This window comes from Scyliorhinus canicula, chromosome 9 (assembly GCF_902713615.1).
Source record: "Scyliorhinus canicula chromosome 9, sScyCan1.1, whole genome shotgun sequence".
Classification (NCBI taxonomy): Eukaryota; Metazoa; Chordata; class Chondrichthyes; order Carcharhiniformes; family Scyliorhinidae; genus Scyliorhinus; species Scyliorhinus canicula.
In genome coordinates, this window is record NC_052154.1 from 15,030,850 (window position 1) to 15,048,303 (window position 17,454).

The window sequence follows — 17,454 nt, forward strand, 5'->3', positions numbered from 1 at the left end:
GCCGATTCTAACTGCCCTGAGAAAGTGATGGTGGGCATTCTTCACAAACTGCAACATTCCTTTGGGGATGGTATTCCCACGATGATCCAAACTGGACAAATTTTCTTTCAGACATAAAAATATTTTGAATTTCTAAGGATGCGCTAGCCTCTTCTTCAGTTCTCTGGCTGAAGGCACGTCCTTAGCAATTGTTCGCTGAACCAGGGCAAAGGGCCGTGATTTGATTCTGTGGGTCGGGCGAGGAGGAAGGTCCCAAGTCTCTCCTGGCTGGAACAGCAATCAAGCCCCATGCCATTGACGTTAATCGGATCCACACGTTAACTGTCTAACCAGCTGAGCTAAGCAGCCCCCCCCCCCAACTACAGAATCAACTCGGCAATCTCAAAACCTACACTTCAGACAAAATACAACATCTCCATTTCAAAACATATCGTGCCAGCACAAAAATGATCGATACTTGATTCATTTTTATGAGTATCATTTTATCTTCATTTGGAGCTAATCATTGTTCTGTATGTGCTGGCAACGGTATCTTTTCTTAGGTACCCAGGTTAGGAATGAGAAATAAATAACATTTTCCTTTTTAAGTAAAAAAGACTTTGTTGCTGGGTTATTCTTAAATTGAACCACTCACTCCAAGTGTAAAACATACGTACTCACAAGCAAATACGTTGTTCATGAGGAAACACCTTTTAAAACATCCGTGGCCGTTAGTTTTCTATTAACAAATGCTCACGGTTGAATAGGCTTTTTTAAAAATCAATAACTCCATGAGGAAATTCGACATTTCCCGATACATATACAAGCTTTAAGCCATAAGTTACACTTTCATTCTCTAGCATTTTCACATTAGGGCCAAAATTTTCCATTTGTTCCCGCTGGTGGGATCTTCAGGTCCCGCTGGCGGCAGAGCGCCGCTGTGGGTTTCCAGTCGGAAGGTGTGTGCACACAACGAGCAGCCCCACTGACAACGGTGGGGCCAGAAGATCCCGTCGCTGGCCAATGGTGGGCTCCCTCGGTCACCGCTAAACACGCCGCAGGGGGACGCGGAAAATCCCGCCCTCGATTTGAAAACTGCAAATGATCTTGCAGAACCATCTATCTGATTGACCTGGATGATGATTATTGAACTCCTTCCTGGTTTTGAACTGTAAATTTTTACTTCTGGGATATTTCTTTCAGTTTTATATGACTCCCCATCCCAATCATTGGACAAAATTTAATGCCCTCTTGCCCAGACCCCAGAAGCATGTTTGGAAGTGGACAGGAGGGTGCACGGTGGGACCCTGCCACTTTCCTGCCTCTGCCTGATTTAGTGAAGGCTCAATCACAGCCCAAACCCTAACTGTGACCCTTAAGTGCACAACTGATGCCCGCTTAAGTGTCTCATCCCACCATCACTGGTTTTCAACCAGTGGAAGACAATGGAGCTGCTACCTCGAAGCCCAAAAGCAGATGCCCAGCGGGGCCCCCATGTTCAAAGGCACCCAGTACCTGATTGAAGGTCTCCGGCATCAGAAAAGGAGGGGCCCCGTGAAATTCAACTCCCTGTCCTTTCTCCTGACCTCCTCCCTGCACCCCTCACCACCCCAGGCCAGCCAGACGAGCGAACCCTTCCCCACAACTTCCATTCTGCTCTCGCTTACTTGCACCCAGGATCCTTCAGCGATCTGAGAAGTCTGGTGGATGTATTACCAGCAGTTGCCACTGCTCGTCTATAATGGTGAGCCGCTGCCTGTGATTGACTGGCAGTCCTTGAGGGAGTAGCGATTCTGCCTCCGGGGTCCTAAATCCCAGGCAAGGTCCTCTGTTGGCCTTCGCCTGTGGAGGCTCTTGCTGGGTCTCTAGTGGGCAAACCAGATCCTCATTACCTGAATTAAATTCTGTCCCTTGTTGCTTTTTCTAAACAGTATAAGTTCCCTCCTATGCAAATCTGGCTCAATTTGACTGTCAAGAACAATGGCCGGCAACAAAGCACATAGAATCAGTTTAATTACTCTGTCAGGCAATTGCATGGAAAGAAAATCGCGATTTAGAACCAACATTGCCTTTTTTAAATAAACAAAAATATAAATTGATGTCTAATGATAAATTAAGAATCACTCTTGGCGGGCAGCACGGTGGCGCAGTGGTTAGCACTGCTGCCGCACGGATTCGACGTCGCAGCTTCGATCCCGGCTCTGGGTCACTGTCCGTGTGGAGTTTGCACATTCTCCCCGTGCCTGCGTGGGTTTCGCCCGCACAACCCAAAGATGTGCAGAGTAGGTGGATTGGCCACGCTAAATTTCCCCTTAATTGAAAAAAAATGAATTTTTAAAAAAGAATCACTCTTGGCCCATTACTGTTCAGTAGTTTATTTTCCAAATCTGTGTACGAGACCCTGAATACAACCAGCTTTCCGGTTTTCCATGTTGTTCTACCTACCCCCACCTTAGCTATTCAGTTAACGGATGACAGCCATTTTGACAGCTGGACTTGCTGGTGGAATTGAAAACTGTACCACATTTCCAAAAGGATATGCAAAGGTTTGGTGTCCTTAATTTATCTCATTGTGTCCACTTTCAATTCCCGCCGTTTGCTGTTCTCCATCTAAGCACTTCATGAGTCATTCTATTTCTTCTCATATGCGTTTGCGGTTCTTTTGTTTTTTACTTTATTGTGCTTTTCACAAATAATATATCCCAGCGCTCTTAAGGCCAGCAACATCGACTGATTCAATGTTTCCATAGATGCTGTCTGACCAGCTGAATATTTCCAGCCTTTCTGTTTTCCATTTAGAAATTTCCAGCATTTGCAGTATCCTTTTTTTTTCTCTACAGGATTTAACCGGATTGTCACTGGCCAGCAAACAGCTGGGCATATAGTTATTCAATATTCTACAATCCTGCAGTTCCAACAGTAAAGTGAAAACTAAAAATGATGCACATATGTAGAAGAACTAAATGGAAATACCAGAAAGAAGAACATGAATGTTGAGGTTCCATTGTGAAAAACTGGCAAGGAATCTGAATGCATTAAGCACAGCTAGAGTTCAAAAAGGGGCTTTCCAAAACCATTTTTCCCTCGCCCTCTCAGCATCAATTTGCATTCACATCTTTAGTTCATAACCTAGTAGAGAGTGCACTTTGCAGGGCACCAAACAAAATTTGTCACTGAGTAACATCTCCGGTTCTCTATTTCCTACTGTAAACATTGGCCCAGAAGTTGTGGGCAATGATGAATAAATGATGCCAGTGGTTCATTAGACTTCTACTCGACAACGCATCTTCCATGGGCTTTGGAAGGGAACCAGAGATAACTGGAAATCCAAAACATCGGAGTGCCTGCTACAGGGGTCCTGGAATCTGTATGGACAGAGCAAGCAACTATACATTTCCTTCATCAATCAGATTGAAGAACTCATACTGGTCACACGCAGGGTCAGAATCAGGAATTGCAAGTCAGAATATTTAATTCAATGCCAAATCATGTACCGAAAGTAAAATAGAGGGAAAGGAAGGTGGGATTCAGGAGATAGTGAGATAAGACAAAATTAAAATGCAAGAAATATATATTTTGTGGCTCCAACAATAATTAAAACCTCAAAGAATGAGACTCCACATGCGTGTTCATTAATTTTCACTGTCAGAGAGGTTGTTTGACAGTAATTAAGGCTTCTAACACTATTAAAATCCACGTAAACATGGTGAACAAGTCCTGACATTTTCTGGCAAGTTCAGTCGGTATCAGTGGGGCTGCGCGGTGGCACAGCGGTTAGCACTACTGTCTCACAGCACCAGAGACCAGGGTTCAATTCCAGCCCTGGGTCACTGTCTCTGTGGAGTTTGCACGTTATCCCCATGCCTGCGTGGGCTTCCTCCGGGTGCTGTTGTTTCCTCCCACAACCCAAAGATGTGCAGGTGTTTGGTGGACTGGCCAGATCTTTTTATTAACACAGTAAAAAATATATACAAGACCAAACGGTACAAACACTAATTTTGTGTTGGAGAAACAGGGTACCCTCCCCTCAGTACCAATGTACGGGAAGGGGGGTGGATACAGTTCACAACACATTTCTGCAAATCAAATGGTACAAGCACTAAACTTTGCGCTGGAGAGACCAGATACCCTCGCCTCTGTACCAACAGGAGGGAAAGGAAGGGGGTGGGGAGGGAGGAAGTCGGGGTGTTGGTGGAAGGGGAGCCCGATAGGACACTGCCTGAACTATCTACGGAGGCATAAAAATAAAAGAACCTTCAATTATGATGTGCCAGGTTCTGGGAGTCCCCCAGAGGGGGTGAGGGGCGACACAGTGTCAGGCACCAGTGAGCCCCGCACCCCACTACAGAGCACCTCATGTGCACCCTCCGCTGCATGCTAAATTGCCCCTTAGTGTCCAAAACTGTGTAAATTAGGTGGGATTATGGGGGTAGGGCTGGGGATTGGGCTTGGTAGGGCGGTCTTTCAGAGGGTTGATGCAGACTTGATAGGCCTTCCGCACTGTAGGGATTCTATGATCCAGTGGGAATGTATCACAGGTTCAATGGCATGTGAAAATGAAATGAAAATGAAAATCGCTTATTGTCACAAGTAGGCTTCAAATGAAGTTACTGTGAAAAGCCCCTAGTCACCACATTCCAGCGCCTGTCCGGGGAGGTTGGTACGGGAATTGAATCGCGCTGCTGGCCTGCCTTGGTCTGCTTTAAAAGCCAGCTATTTAGCCCTGTGCAAAACCAGCTGTCTCTGGGTGAGATACCAGTACAATGAAAGCTGCTGGAGGAACAAGGCAACTGAAACCTCCTGAATTCTGTGTTTAACTCTGCACAAGCAATTGCTGCAAGTTGCTGTGAGGTGAGTGTTGCGAGCCGCAATAATTTTTACTGCAAAGCCCAGGTTATCGAACGGTCTATCACAGGCAATATGTTAAAACCCTTCCTATTCAAGTTTCTCTTCAAGCCTATCCTTTATTAAAAAAATTTAGTTTTCCGATTTCTTGTTAGTTTTTCCTGAATCTTTACTCAACAACAAGTGTGAATGACACATTGTGACAATTAAAAAAGAGCTGTTGCTGAATCTAACTATAAGAAAATTAAATTCATGGATAAAGTCATTTGTAGTCTTGGGTGCTTCAGCTATCATCCCCTGACAACTGTCTAAACCTCAGGCTGAATCTAAGCTGAGTGATAAGATTCCTTGCCTTTCAGAGGTTGCAGCTGTATGACAGTAATCTGTATCAGTATGAAAACAATAGCTGTATCTTCAGCTCCACTTAGCCACAATCTACATTCCTGAATGGTTAGAACTTCAACACTGCTGTATGGGAGACTGCAGTGCACAAGTCTGAATTGATGCAAATAACTCTCTTCCAACAAGGTGAAACATTTAGAGAATGGAGAGAGGAGAATTCCACCTCTCTAAACAACTAAATTGAGGTCAAGTAGGTTTAAAAAGTGTCAAGGGAAGCCAGTGGAGCTCCTGAGCACTTTGTAAATTAGATTTTACACAACAGCGCATTTATACTCCACACAGTTTCAAACGGAAGACTACCCACTCTAGGGAGTATCACTTGAGATACAGCCTGACCTGGGGTATACTGCAAGATTGGTGTTTGTGTATAGCAGAGAACACACTCATGGACTACCCTGGATTCTTCACTTTGCACCACCGTTTTTGCTGTGGATCGTATCAAAAATCTATTCCAGCTTGTTTGCACCTATTCTTTTCTACCTGCATTTATTGTACAAGGCATATTTCCATGAAGCTGAAGAATCAAAAGGAGTTGCTCATAATTAAATAGAATGAGTCCCAGGTTTGAGCCAGCATCTTCCAACAAAGCACATTTGTTACAGAGGACTTCCACAAGGAAAAGGTTTTTCTAATATATGTACAAGAAATATTAGATAGCCAAGTAAATAAATAGTCATGAACTCATAAATATTTAGGATAAAAAATAAACAGTGCCACATGGGTATTCGCTCTTTTAAAATCAAAGTAGCGTTTTGTGATCATTCTCTACAGAATGCACCCGTTTTGCAGCAAACCGTAGCATCTTGTAATTAATCAAGTGATTCTCTCCTGACTACATATTCTTAAGAATTAAAGTTCTGTAATACAGTAGCTTATTCTTTCTGCTTCAGCACCTGCATTTCATTTGTTTACTTTCCCATAGTCATAAATCTGCACAACTGTCAATGTGCCATAATATTAGTGCAGTAATCAAAGTTAATTAGCTCTCTCAATACATCACAACAAGGCTATAATAGAGAATCATTTAGAGTGTTCCATATACCAAGTTCCAAATGATTCATCAGTAACACAGCAATACGAAATCCCGAGTGACTGGTATTTAAGAAAAAAATGCCCAGCTTCATACTGATTAAATTCTATTGGAAGCTTGATGTATTATTTTTCCCTCTATTTTTGAATAAAAATTATGCAATGGCTCAGTATGTTCTGAAAGAGGGAGGAAGATCCTGGGCGGGATTCTCCGCACCTGGGCCGGTTCGGAGAATCGCCGGGGGAGTCCATGTGACGCAGCCCCGACGCCGGTCTGCCGTTTCTCCGGTCACCAGAGAATCGGCGCCATTGGCACCTGCACGGTCGGCGTGGCGCCAGTCGGGGGCCGCTCTACTACAAGGCCTTCCCGGCGATCCTCCGCGCGCGATGGCCAAGTGGCCGCCGAACTAGGCCGAGTCCCGCCGGCACCGTTCACGCGTGGTCCTACTCAGTGGGACCTCGGCGTTCATCCTGTGGGGCGGTCTGGTGGGCGTGGAGGGGGGATCCGACCCCGGGGGTGGCCTGCGATCGGAGCCTACCGATCGGCGGGCCGACTTCTCCTGATGGGGGCCAATGTTCCTCCGCGCCGGGCCCATGCAGCTCTCTGCTATGTTGCACGGGGCCGGTGCGGAGAAGGAAACTGGCGCGCATGCGCGAGTTTGCGCCTGTCGTAGCACGCATGTGCGAATTCACGCCGGCCATCAGACCCGCGGCGCCGGTTCTGACGCCGGTATCGGCAGCTGGAGTTGTGTGAGTCGCTCCAGTGTCGTGCTGGCCCCCTGTAGGGCGCAGAATCACTGCTCCTGGGGGCCTGTTGACGCCATCGTAAAATGCGACGCCGTTTACGTCGTTAACACTTAGCCTCAAGATCAGAGAATCCCGCCCCCCATGTCCACTTCATTGCAGTGTTAACGTAAGGCTACTCGTGACAATATTAAAGATTATTATTATTATTATTATTATTAAGTCCAAGCATTCCCTTTTTCTGCTATTATGATAATGCTAATTCACTGACACGCAGCTGCCTTCACCACAGATTTCCAGAGACGGAAAAGGAAAGCATTAATGAAGTGCAAACAGATTCTTGTATTCGGTTTGCATTTACGAAAAGCCTGGTAAGTGAACTTTGTGGACAAAATATTAAACACACAACAATGTCTGATATCCGGAAACATACTCAGCAGTACACTGCCGTGCTGTACAAATGCTTGTGTGGAAATCTCCTGGACATATTTGGCATCCTTGTCTTATCATAACCTCTGAAAGATTCTCTGAAAGACAATCTCCGGTAAGCAGCGACAAAGACTGAAGAAAGCCATCTTCGTTTATCCAGAACCAGAGTTAAGCAAAATAAAACAGAAACCTCCATCTCTATACTTATAGTCAATGTTCGAATGTCTACCTGATTTTAAAACTGGTATTACCAGGTTTCATTGACCCTCAGTGACTCATTTTCACAATGCAGTTAATGTGACTATATTAAGGCCATAGTTCAACCTGTTGATGTGTTTTTGGATCTTGGATTCTTCATTAAGCTTCCCTCCCTGCAGCTTAAAAGAAGGCAACATGTCTGCAGTAAAAGAACAGAACAATGGGGTGGCACGGTGGGGGTAATGGTTAGCACTGCTGCCTCACGGTGCCAAGGAACCGGGTTCCATACTGGCCCCGAGTTACTGTCCGAGTTTCCCCCATGTCTGCGTGGGCCTCACCCACAAAACTCAAAGATATGTAGGGTAGATGGATTGACCATGCTAAATTGCCCCTTAATTGGAAAAACAACAGAATTGTGGAAACATACAGCGTGCCAAGCAGCAGGTAGATAAGGTGCTAGATTCCCCGTTTAAGATATTTTGGGGGCGATTCTCCGAGCCCCGCGCCAGGCCGGAGAACCGGAGCAACCGCGCCACGATTCCCCAACGCCGGCGTGCTGAGGAGGGTCAGAGTTTCGGCGCCATTTGCGGCAGCGCGTTTGGCACAACGCGGGCCACTCGAATCAGCGGGGCCGCCGATTCTCTGGCCCGAATGGGCCGAGTGGTCGCTCCGACACGACAGAGTCCTGCCAGCGCCGTTCACCCCTGCTCACTGCCGGCGGGAACTCTGTGGGAACGCTCAGGGGCGGCCTGTGTGTGTTTGAAGGGGTGGGGGGGCTCCCTCACCGGGGGGGGCACGCTCCAATGGTGCCTGGCCCAGATCGGGGCGCACCGATTGGCGGGCCGGCCTCTCTGTCGGCAGACCTCCTTTCCTCCACCGACAATGTTATATCCCTGCGCCATTTTTGTGCGGGGCGGCCTGGGGGAGGCCGGCCACTGCGCATGCGCTAGTTGGCGCTTGCACGGGACCCAAGGCATCGCGTCTTTTACACGCCGCGAGGGTCTCCGACGCCGTGCCGAGGCTCTGCCCCCGCAAATCGCGCCATGCCCCTGCCAGTCCCACGGAGGCCCCAGAATGGGGTCTTGGAACGGGCGCCGACGCCGGAGTAAAACACTCCGGTTTTTACTCCGACGTCAGCACTTAGACTCCCGTTGGGAGAATCCCCTTCTAAGTGTTGATGCCGGGTCAGAATCATTAGACATCTGTGACAGCAAAATTGGCGCCGGTCCCAGAGCGATTCCGGAACTGTTGACGGGCTGGCACCGGTGCTATATGGAACACGAGCGATTCCAATGAGAAACGGTGTCCGATACGGTGGGGTCAGGATTGACACTCAAGAGGCTGACAAACTGCAGCAGTATATTAGCAATCCACTCCCCACAAACACTCAACCCAGCCAATAAGATTGACTGGTTGCTCTGGAGCACGCCCATCCCGTTGATGGGTCGGCTGGGCCAAAGGATACATAGGGGTTGGCCTGGGCAGTGAGCAGTGTGTGCGACCGCATGGCTGCCTTGCAGGCTGCGGCAATGGTGTTCTGTGCCCGTCCACCCTGACCCCACGGCCCAACTCCTGGCCGTCCCTGCTACTTCCCCCGTCCCTGGCAGAAGCCCTCCAGCCAGCACACTACAGCGATGTTGAACACTTTTCCTACCTCCTCTCTCTCCTTTAGCAGCCACAGCGCCTGTTTCTCAATTTTTAAAAGCCACAAGTGAAACTCGCTGTCGGTAATTCCTCCTTGCGGAGGCGGAGCATCGCGGAAGCCCCGGAGAATACCGGGTCAGGACCGTTAATGACATGCCAACGGCCTTTACAGTATGTGCGGAGTAGAATGCATTGACACCACTGTCGAAACACCAGAGCATGGCATCCCAGGGCGGCTTGGGTTAGCAGTGCTCCCCACGTGTCGAGGCCCTGGGTTCAATCACGTCCCTCGGTCACTGTCCATGTGGAGTTTGCACATTCTCCCCGTGTCCGCATTGGTCTCACTTCCACAACCCAAAGATCTGCTGGGGAAGTGGATTGGCCACTCTAAATTGTCCATTAATTGGAAAAATTTAGTTTAAAAAATAAAAGTCCTGATCTCTCGCTCCAATGGAGAGTTCGGTGAGCGGAGCTCCCCGCTGTACTAAACAGGACTATGTGCGGTATTGGCTGTGGGTTCCTCATTCAGGCCCCTTGTTCAAAGCAAGTTGCGTTGAATAGCCACGTGTTTCTCGGCACTGTGAGTTACAGGAAACAGCTAAACACGCTCGCTCGGGGACTTTGTTCCCTTTTGGGAGAACCACACTCAACAGTTCTAACAACCTGCTCATCAATACCCCAAATTATCTTTCCTGTTTCGTATCTGACAGATTATAATTTAAACTGTAGTTTAAAAGTTTATTCTTCTTCCTTATCTTACCAGTTTGCAACAATTGGCACGTTTACATTTACCATTTCTCAGCCCAAATTTCTCCTCTATCTAACTCCTTCTGTACCTGATTAACTTGGTCTTGATTGAAAAGTCCTGCTCTCCACGTTATCATTATCAGCTCATTCTCACTGGTTTGGCTCCAACCCAAGTTCCAAACCACAACACAAATTGTAACGGTCCCAGAAGTAATCCTTGGAGCATCCCACAAGTCAATCACTGAATTCAATATCTCAGCCAAACTGGTCCATGTTACTCTGGGGCATTAGTTATGCTTGATCACAGTTTGCAAAATTAACATGTTGAAGGTTAACAGTTAATTATGAATTTGGCTAAACTACTTATCCAACCTGGTTCACTAATTGAATTGAAGGCAATCAAACTGAGAGCTGGGAGTCCTGCCAGTTAGCTCCAGATAACCCTGTAAGTCAATATAGAACATAGAAAAATAGAGCACAGAACAGACCCTTCGGCCCACGATGTTGTGCCGAACCTTTGTCCTAGATTAATCATAGATTATCATAGAATTTACAGTGCAGAAGGAGGCCATTCGGCCCATCGAGTCTGCACCGGCTCTTGGAAAGAGCACCCTACCCAAGGTCAACACCTCCACCCTATCCCCATAACCCAGTAACCCCACCCAACACTAAGGGCAATTTTGGACACTAAGGGCAATTTATCATGGCCAATCCACCTAACCTGCACATCTTTGGCCTGTGGGAGGAAACCGGAGCACCCGGAGGAAACCCACACACACACGGGGTGGATGTGCAGACTCCGCACAGACAGTGACCCAAGCCGGAATCGAACCTGGGACCCTGGAGCTGTGAAGCAATTGTGCTATCCATAATGCTACCGTGCTGCCCTTAAGAACAAATTAATCTACACTCCATCATTCTACCGTAATCCATCTACCTATCCAATAGCCGCTTGAAGGTCCCTAATGTTTCCGACTCAACTACTTCCACAGGCAGTGCATTCCATGACCCGACTACTCTCTGGGTAAAGAACCTACCTCTGAGATCCCCCCTATATCTTCCACCATTCACCTTAAATTTATGTCCCCTTGTAATGGTTTGTTCCACCCGGGGAAAAAGTCTCTGACTGTCTACTCTATCTATTCCCCTGATCATCTTATAAACCGTTCTCAAGTCGCCTCTCATCCTTTTCCATTCTAATGAGAATAGGCCCAGCACCCTCAACCTTTCCTCGTAAGACCTGCTCTCCATTCCAGGCAACATCCTGGTAAATCTCCTTTGCACTAATATACTAATGGGAAAAGTGATTCCTCCCAGACAGGAGACAGGAAATTTCTCAGTGCTCTGTGCTAGTAGCCTGCTTATTTTTATCTAGTTAAATACCAAGATGCAAACTCAGGAATGTCTGCCAAACCATGCACAACTGCTTTGGTAAGTAAAGGGTGTCGATGCGGCAATAGTGTGTAAATTCCAAATTAGGCAATCACAAGTTCTGCCTCAGTGGATTTCTCATTAGCTTGGTTTGGAGACCTTTGAAAATAGGGGTACGTTGCCACATGCATCATATGCCCATCTGGCCATGAACAAAATCCCCGGTTGTAATTATTCTTTTAAAAAGACCTTTTAAAAATGTAAATGTAATTTCGCAGAAATAAATTCATGCTACTCAATTTTAAACAACCAAGTCATAAAAGCATTGAAATTCTGATGAAGAAAATTTCAATTGCAACAGAATAAAATTGCAATGAATCACGCTTTCGTTACAGTCCAAAAACATGAGCAGTCATTTGTGGTTTGGTGCGTAAGGAGCAATGAAACTCACCTCTTAGAGCAATGTAAATTTGCGTTTCCATTGAAAGTGATCATCAAAAAACTTTAAATACACAAATTCCATCTGCACATATATACAATCCGATCAAAGAGCAGGCAGAGGGGTGATGGATCAAATAGTCTCCTGTGCTGTCAGAATCTATGATTTTAATACAATTTACTTTGTAAAAATTGGCTAATTATTTCAGTTTATTCTGCAATTGTAAAATACATCAATATAAACAACTAATGAATGATTAATTTGTAGTTTAGGTGATAAGGAAAGTTGTACAGATTTCCCTTGCACAATCTATCTAGGATAACGTGAGTTATAAACTAGATTTTGCCACTAACCACCAATCCAGCTTCCAGATATTAACTATTATAGGTTGGGCTTTTTGCCTAACATCTTTTGCATGCTCATCGCTATGAAGAGAGTTTGGTTAGCCTGGGGTTGTTTTCCTTAGAGCAGAGAAGGCTGAGGAGGGACCTGATCAAGGTGTATAACATTATGAGGGACATAGATAGGGTGGACAGGAAGGAACTTTTCCCCTTAGTATAGGAGTCAATAACCAGGGGACATTGATTCAAGGTATGGAAAAGGAGATTAAGAGGGGATTTGAGGAAAAACCTTTTCACCCAGAGGGTAGTGGGAATCTGGAACTCACTGCCTGAAAATGTGGTAGAAGCAGTAACCCTCACAACAGCTGCACCAATCCTCCGCCTGGTGGGGAGCTCGCAGCAGCGCAGCGTAAAACTCCTGGCTTTACCTGTGGATCCAGACAGAGAATTGCTGGGTCCGTGGCTGCGCATACGCGGCCGCACCCGGACCCAGCCTGCCAAAAACTGCCCCCCTGTAACCAACCTCGCCACCCCTGGACCTCCCCCCATCAGTCCCCCCAACCCACGACATTGCCAGCGGACCAGCTCCCCCCGACTGTGGCGACGCTGGACTCAGTCCGCAGTCGCCACGCGGGGTCCACGAAAAAAATAACCATTAGTGTTTCACACCGTCGGGAACTCGCCCCATCGGGGGACGGAGCATCAGGGCAGCGCTTCAGGTGACGTCCTGTGGCCGTCCATGCGGCGTGTTTTTTAGGGGGGGGGCGGAGCATCGCAAAGGCGGCGCTGTCCCGATTTCAGCACAAACGGGGATTCTCCGGCCGGTCGCCGAACGCGATTTTGGTGTCGGCGACTGGAGATTCTCAACCCTCATCTGCAGGCAATTATTGGGTTGGAAGCCCGATTCAGTGGCTTCCTGTGATGTCTATGGTGTCAACAAAGGAGTAAGAGCAAAAACCGTTCCCACTCATGGAAGGATCGACAACAAGAATGCCCAGATTTAATATAGTAATTGGCTAAAGAAGCAATAGAAGCCTGAGGAAAAACTTTCACACAGCAAGGGTGGTGAAGACAGGTTTCACTGAAGCATTCAAAAGGGAATTACACCGATACATGAAAAGGAAACATGTGCAGAGTTATGGGGTGAAGGGGGAGGAATGGCACGAGATGAAATGATAATTCAGACAGCTGACACAGACACAGCAAGCCTTCTGTATTGTAAAGATTCTCTGATTCTGTGATTCAGTGATTCAGCTGTTTTAAAATCAGGTAAAATCCATTTTCCCAACACAATATCACCATGACGACGAATGCCGCAAGTAGCACTGTTTACAGATACAGGCCATCATGATTGAATTGATAATGCAATGAATTTGTGCTGACAAAATAACATCACAAATCAATTTTCATCTTTAATAAATAAAAATAAATTCAAAGGCAAAACTCTATTCAAATGTTTAGGCAGGAGTCAGATTAATAATAATTAATAATAATCTTTATAAGCATCACAATTCGGCTTACATTAACACTGCAATTAAGTTACTGTGAAAATCCCCCAGTCGCCACATTCCGGTGCCTGTTTGGGTACACAGAGGGTGAATTCAGAATGGCCAATTCACCTAACAGCACGTCTTTCGGGACTTGTGGGAAGAAACCGGAGCACCCGGAGGAAATCCACGCAGACACGGGGAGAATGTTCAGACTCCGCACAGGCAGTGACCCCAAGCTGAGAATCGAACCTGGAACCATGGCTCTGTGAAGCTTCCATGCTAACCACTGTGCTACCGTGGTCAGATATTTATCATGGAAGGCGGGAATCGAGTGACAAATCAAACCCAACTCATGACCAGCGATGCCCACTGATGCTGCAGAGATGGAGGCAGGCCAAAGCCGAAAGACCAGGATAAAAGGCCCACCTCCATTCGTTGAGACAATGGCTCTGCTCTGGATGTGAGTGCAAAGCCCCTTTACTCTTGTGTACATACAAGAAAATAATTCACAAGCCCTACGATAAAAGTTGGAAGTTCTGAAAAGCTCACAAATCTAACAAAATAAGCGACTATTCCTTCAAATCCACTTTAAAAACAATAATTCTCTTAACAGCTCATAAATGTCAAAATCATCAAGCTCACATTTCCCGAGTCAATTGTGTCAACAACCCCTGCTGTACGAAATTAATTACAAAGTTTGGAAGTAAGCCAAGCATTCATAATGAGATTCCATTGAACAACTGTGCCAAAAAATCCTCCTGAGCTGAATACATGAAATCCTTTGAAGTAAAACAGAAGCTCAGCGATCTGTCCAGCGTTTGAAAGATTCTAGCAGATAGCTCGGCCACACTTAAACACTAGTGAAAGTTCATCTATCTATCAAAGCTTTGAATGAGCAAACAGATGGTTGAGCTGAACTTGGAAGGAATAAAATCAAATCTCTGGGCACCCTTCACAATATCATCTCGGAATTTTGTCACGCTCCAATGCAGTATTGCACTTCATCCAGTAGATAATGTACTCCAATACATTTGAAGACTTTTCCATTTCCACAATCCTGTTCATTGCCCTGACAACGTGCCAGATGTTGGAGGTGCCACCCTGGGACACACAATCAATGGTCACTTACCTTTTAATAAAAAAGTCCTACTATCACTCAATACATTAAAATCATTTATAATGTATGATACAGCATTTCATCACGACGTTGGAAGTTGGCAACATCTTTTCAATTTACCTTTCATAAAGTGTCTGACTCCAAAACTTGGTTCCTCTGCCATCTATGTGGTGTCAATCACGTTACCTTCCAAAACTAGGCACATCCCTGAAAATTACAGATCTGAAATTCCCACTTCTGCAATGGTGCAAGCAAGGCTAGGACATCAGTATGTGTGCTCACAACCCGCCCATTATCCTGTGTCGCCGAAAATTGCTGGCATGGGTAAAGAGGGCTGTAATCCCAGATTTGCTTCCCGCCTGCCATTTGAAAGTCGCCTGACGCACTTCGACCCTAAATGTGGATGGAAAACCTGGACCATTGCATCCACAGTGAAATAAACGTGCCTCTAAGAGGCACAGCTTTCACAGAGTATTCCCAAAATAGCTGTTTGTCATCCAGAATATTGTCAGCTTAAGACTGTATCGGAATTTGAATCTTTTCCATGCTCCACATTTCTGACATTGTAACATTTTACTGTGCCATGGCAAACCACTGAAATTTCATTAGAATAAAATAAGTAAAACTTGACACATCAACATTAAATTCACATCCCTTAGTGCCTCAACACCATCGTGTTTGTACAGTACACGTATGGTTTCCTAAGAAAATTGGCAATTGTTAACATGTTTATTCTGCTTGGAACATATTTCTGTAATTATAATTAAATTATACTGATGCAAATCTAATTGATTTATAAATGTTCATACATTACAGCTAAGTAACAAATAATTTGCTTTGATTGAAAAAGGTTAATAATTCCAGGTCTGAAAGCAGAAAATAATTATGCTGCATATTTTCTCTATTTTTTTCAAAGTACTGGGTGATTTCACAAAGGGGATATTATTCTCACATATTTGTGTTTGGAGTTTCATAAAAAGAGGAACTAGGTATCAGAAATTGTAACCAAAAAGACAGCATCAGAGGGCTTCCTTCAAAGGTTTAATATCCTCCCTTCACTCCGCTAAATTTCTAATCCGAGTCACACCAGTTGAGGGGCGGATGCGATGAAATTAGGTCGGGAATTGTCACAGAAACTCTTGGGTATCTTTGGCAGCTGAAAGAATATTGAGAGCTGCGAGCAGATGCCTACACGTGGTTTTAGTAGCAGGTTAGCACTGGCTCAGGAAAATAGGGAAGAAAATATTTTTCCAAATAATTGCAACTTAATGCATTGTGGTGCAATGCTGTACTGATCCCTTGCTCCCTTGCACCGTGAAGTGTCAAGACATGGGTGGTATTGCCACACAACCCACCGGGGAGGCAGCCCCGCCATTAGCTGGCAGCTGCATCTTCTGGTCCCAGCCGCATCAACGGGGTTTCCCTTTGAATTCATCCCTCGTCACCGTGAAACCGGCAGTGGAAGTGTGCCATCGGCGGGACCCATAAACAATCGGAAAGTTCCACCCATGGTTTTGTGTAAGGTTCCTCATTAATCCAGAAAAAAAATAAAAGTAACAAATCAACTTTTCACATGTGGGGACTGCAAGCAAAGGTGGAGAATAACCTCTCTCGAAACACAACCTAAAGTTTTGTAGCTCAAACTCATTTCAATTCAGAAAACATCACCATTCAAGTATCTTTCCTTCTGCAAAGAACCTCCCATCGTACTTTAAAATGGAGATAGCTTATTATGATCTCGTTCATGATCATTTTCCTACTTATAATCTTTCTGTCCAACTGCAAAATACCAACTGCCTTGAAGCCACAAGGAGAGCAATCACAGAACATGTTTGAATGCCTTTTGGTGCTCGGATCCCTAGCTCAAACGTGCCAGATGCACAGTAGTCACATCTCCCCAAGAAACAATAGTGCTCGCTTTAAATTGGCAATCTAATAAAAATGTTTACAAAACTGCAGCAATAGGCACTGCAAAGAAAAGTGGCTGCAGTGATTTTTATTTTTATTGCAGCTGTATCACACAAATTTCCCCCGAGGAAAACTCAATCCTGCAGGAATGTAAGTCATATTAGAGCATTGTCCCATTAGTGTCACTTCCCACATTTTGTCAGTCTTCCGGATGGCAAATTGCAACAGACAAGAGTACTCCATTGTATAATAACAATATGATTTTGGAGTTTACATTTGTTGTCCCAATTAGCTAAGAATGTATTATTTAGTAACTACCTATAACCAACCAGCTCAGGGATGCTATAATGCTGCTACCCTGACATGCAGTAACATTTTGTGCTGTTGTAACCTCCAGAATGGAAAGAAGCTCTTAAAGGGGAAACACTGGCATATTTTCAACCATTTCTCCTCCGTTTACCTGTTAGCTGAGGAGGCCCTTCATTGGAAAGTGTACCTTGTGCATTTAGTTTTGTCCAAAATAACACACAGTTCTGTGAAACAACAAATATTCAAATCTTCCTGGAGTTCAGTTCTTCAAAGAAACAGTGAAAGCACACAGCCCATACAGTTCATTTGTTTTGCAACTGAGAGTTTTAGTTGGCTGAACATCAAAAAAAGGGAAAATCACATTCGATACATTTTGCCAAACTGAAATATCATCCCAGGAATGTCAAATTCAAATGCACATAACATATTTCTTATGAATATATTTATGAATTTACGATTTTT

General features: G+C 45.3%; 1 protein-coding gene across 2 annotated transcripts in view; it reads right to left on the bottom strand.

Moving 5' to 3' along the window:
* Window positions 1-17,454, bottom strand: part of wwox (WW domain containing oxidoreductase) — a 1,021,417-nt gene that overhangs the window by 887,262 nt on the left and 116,701 nt on the right. The gene's annotated exons all lie outside the window — the stretch shown is intronic.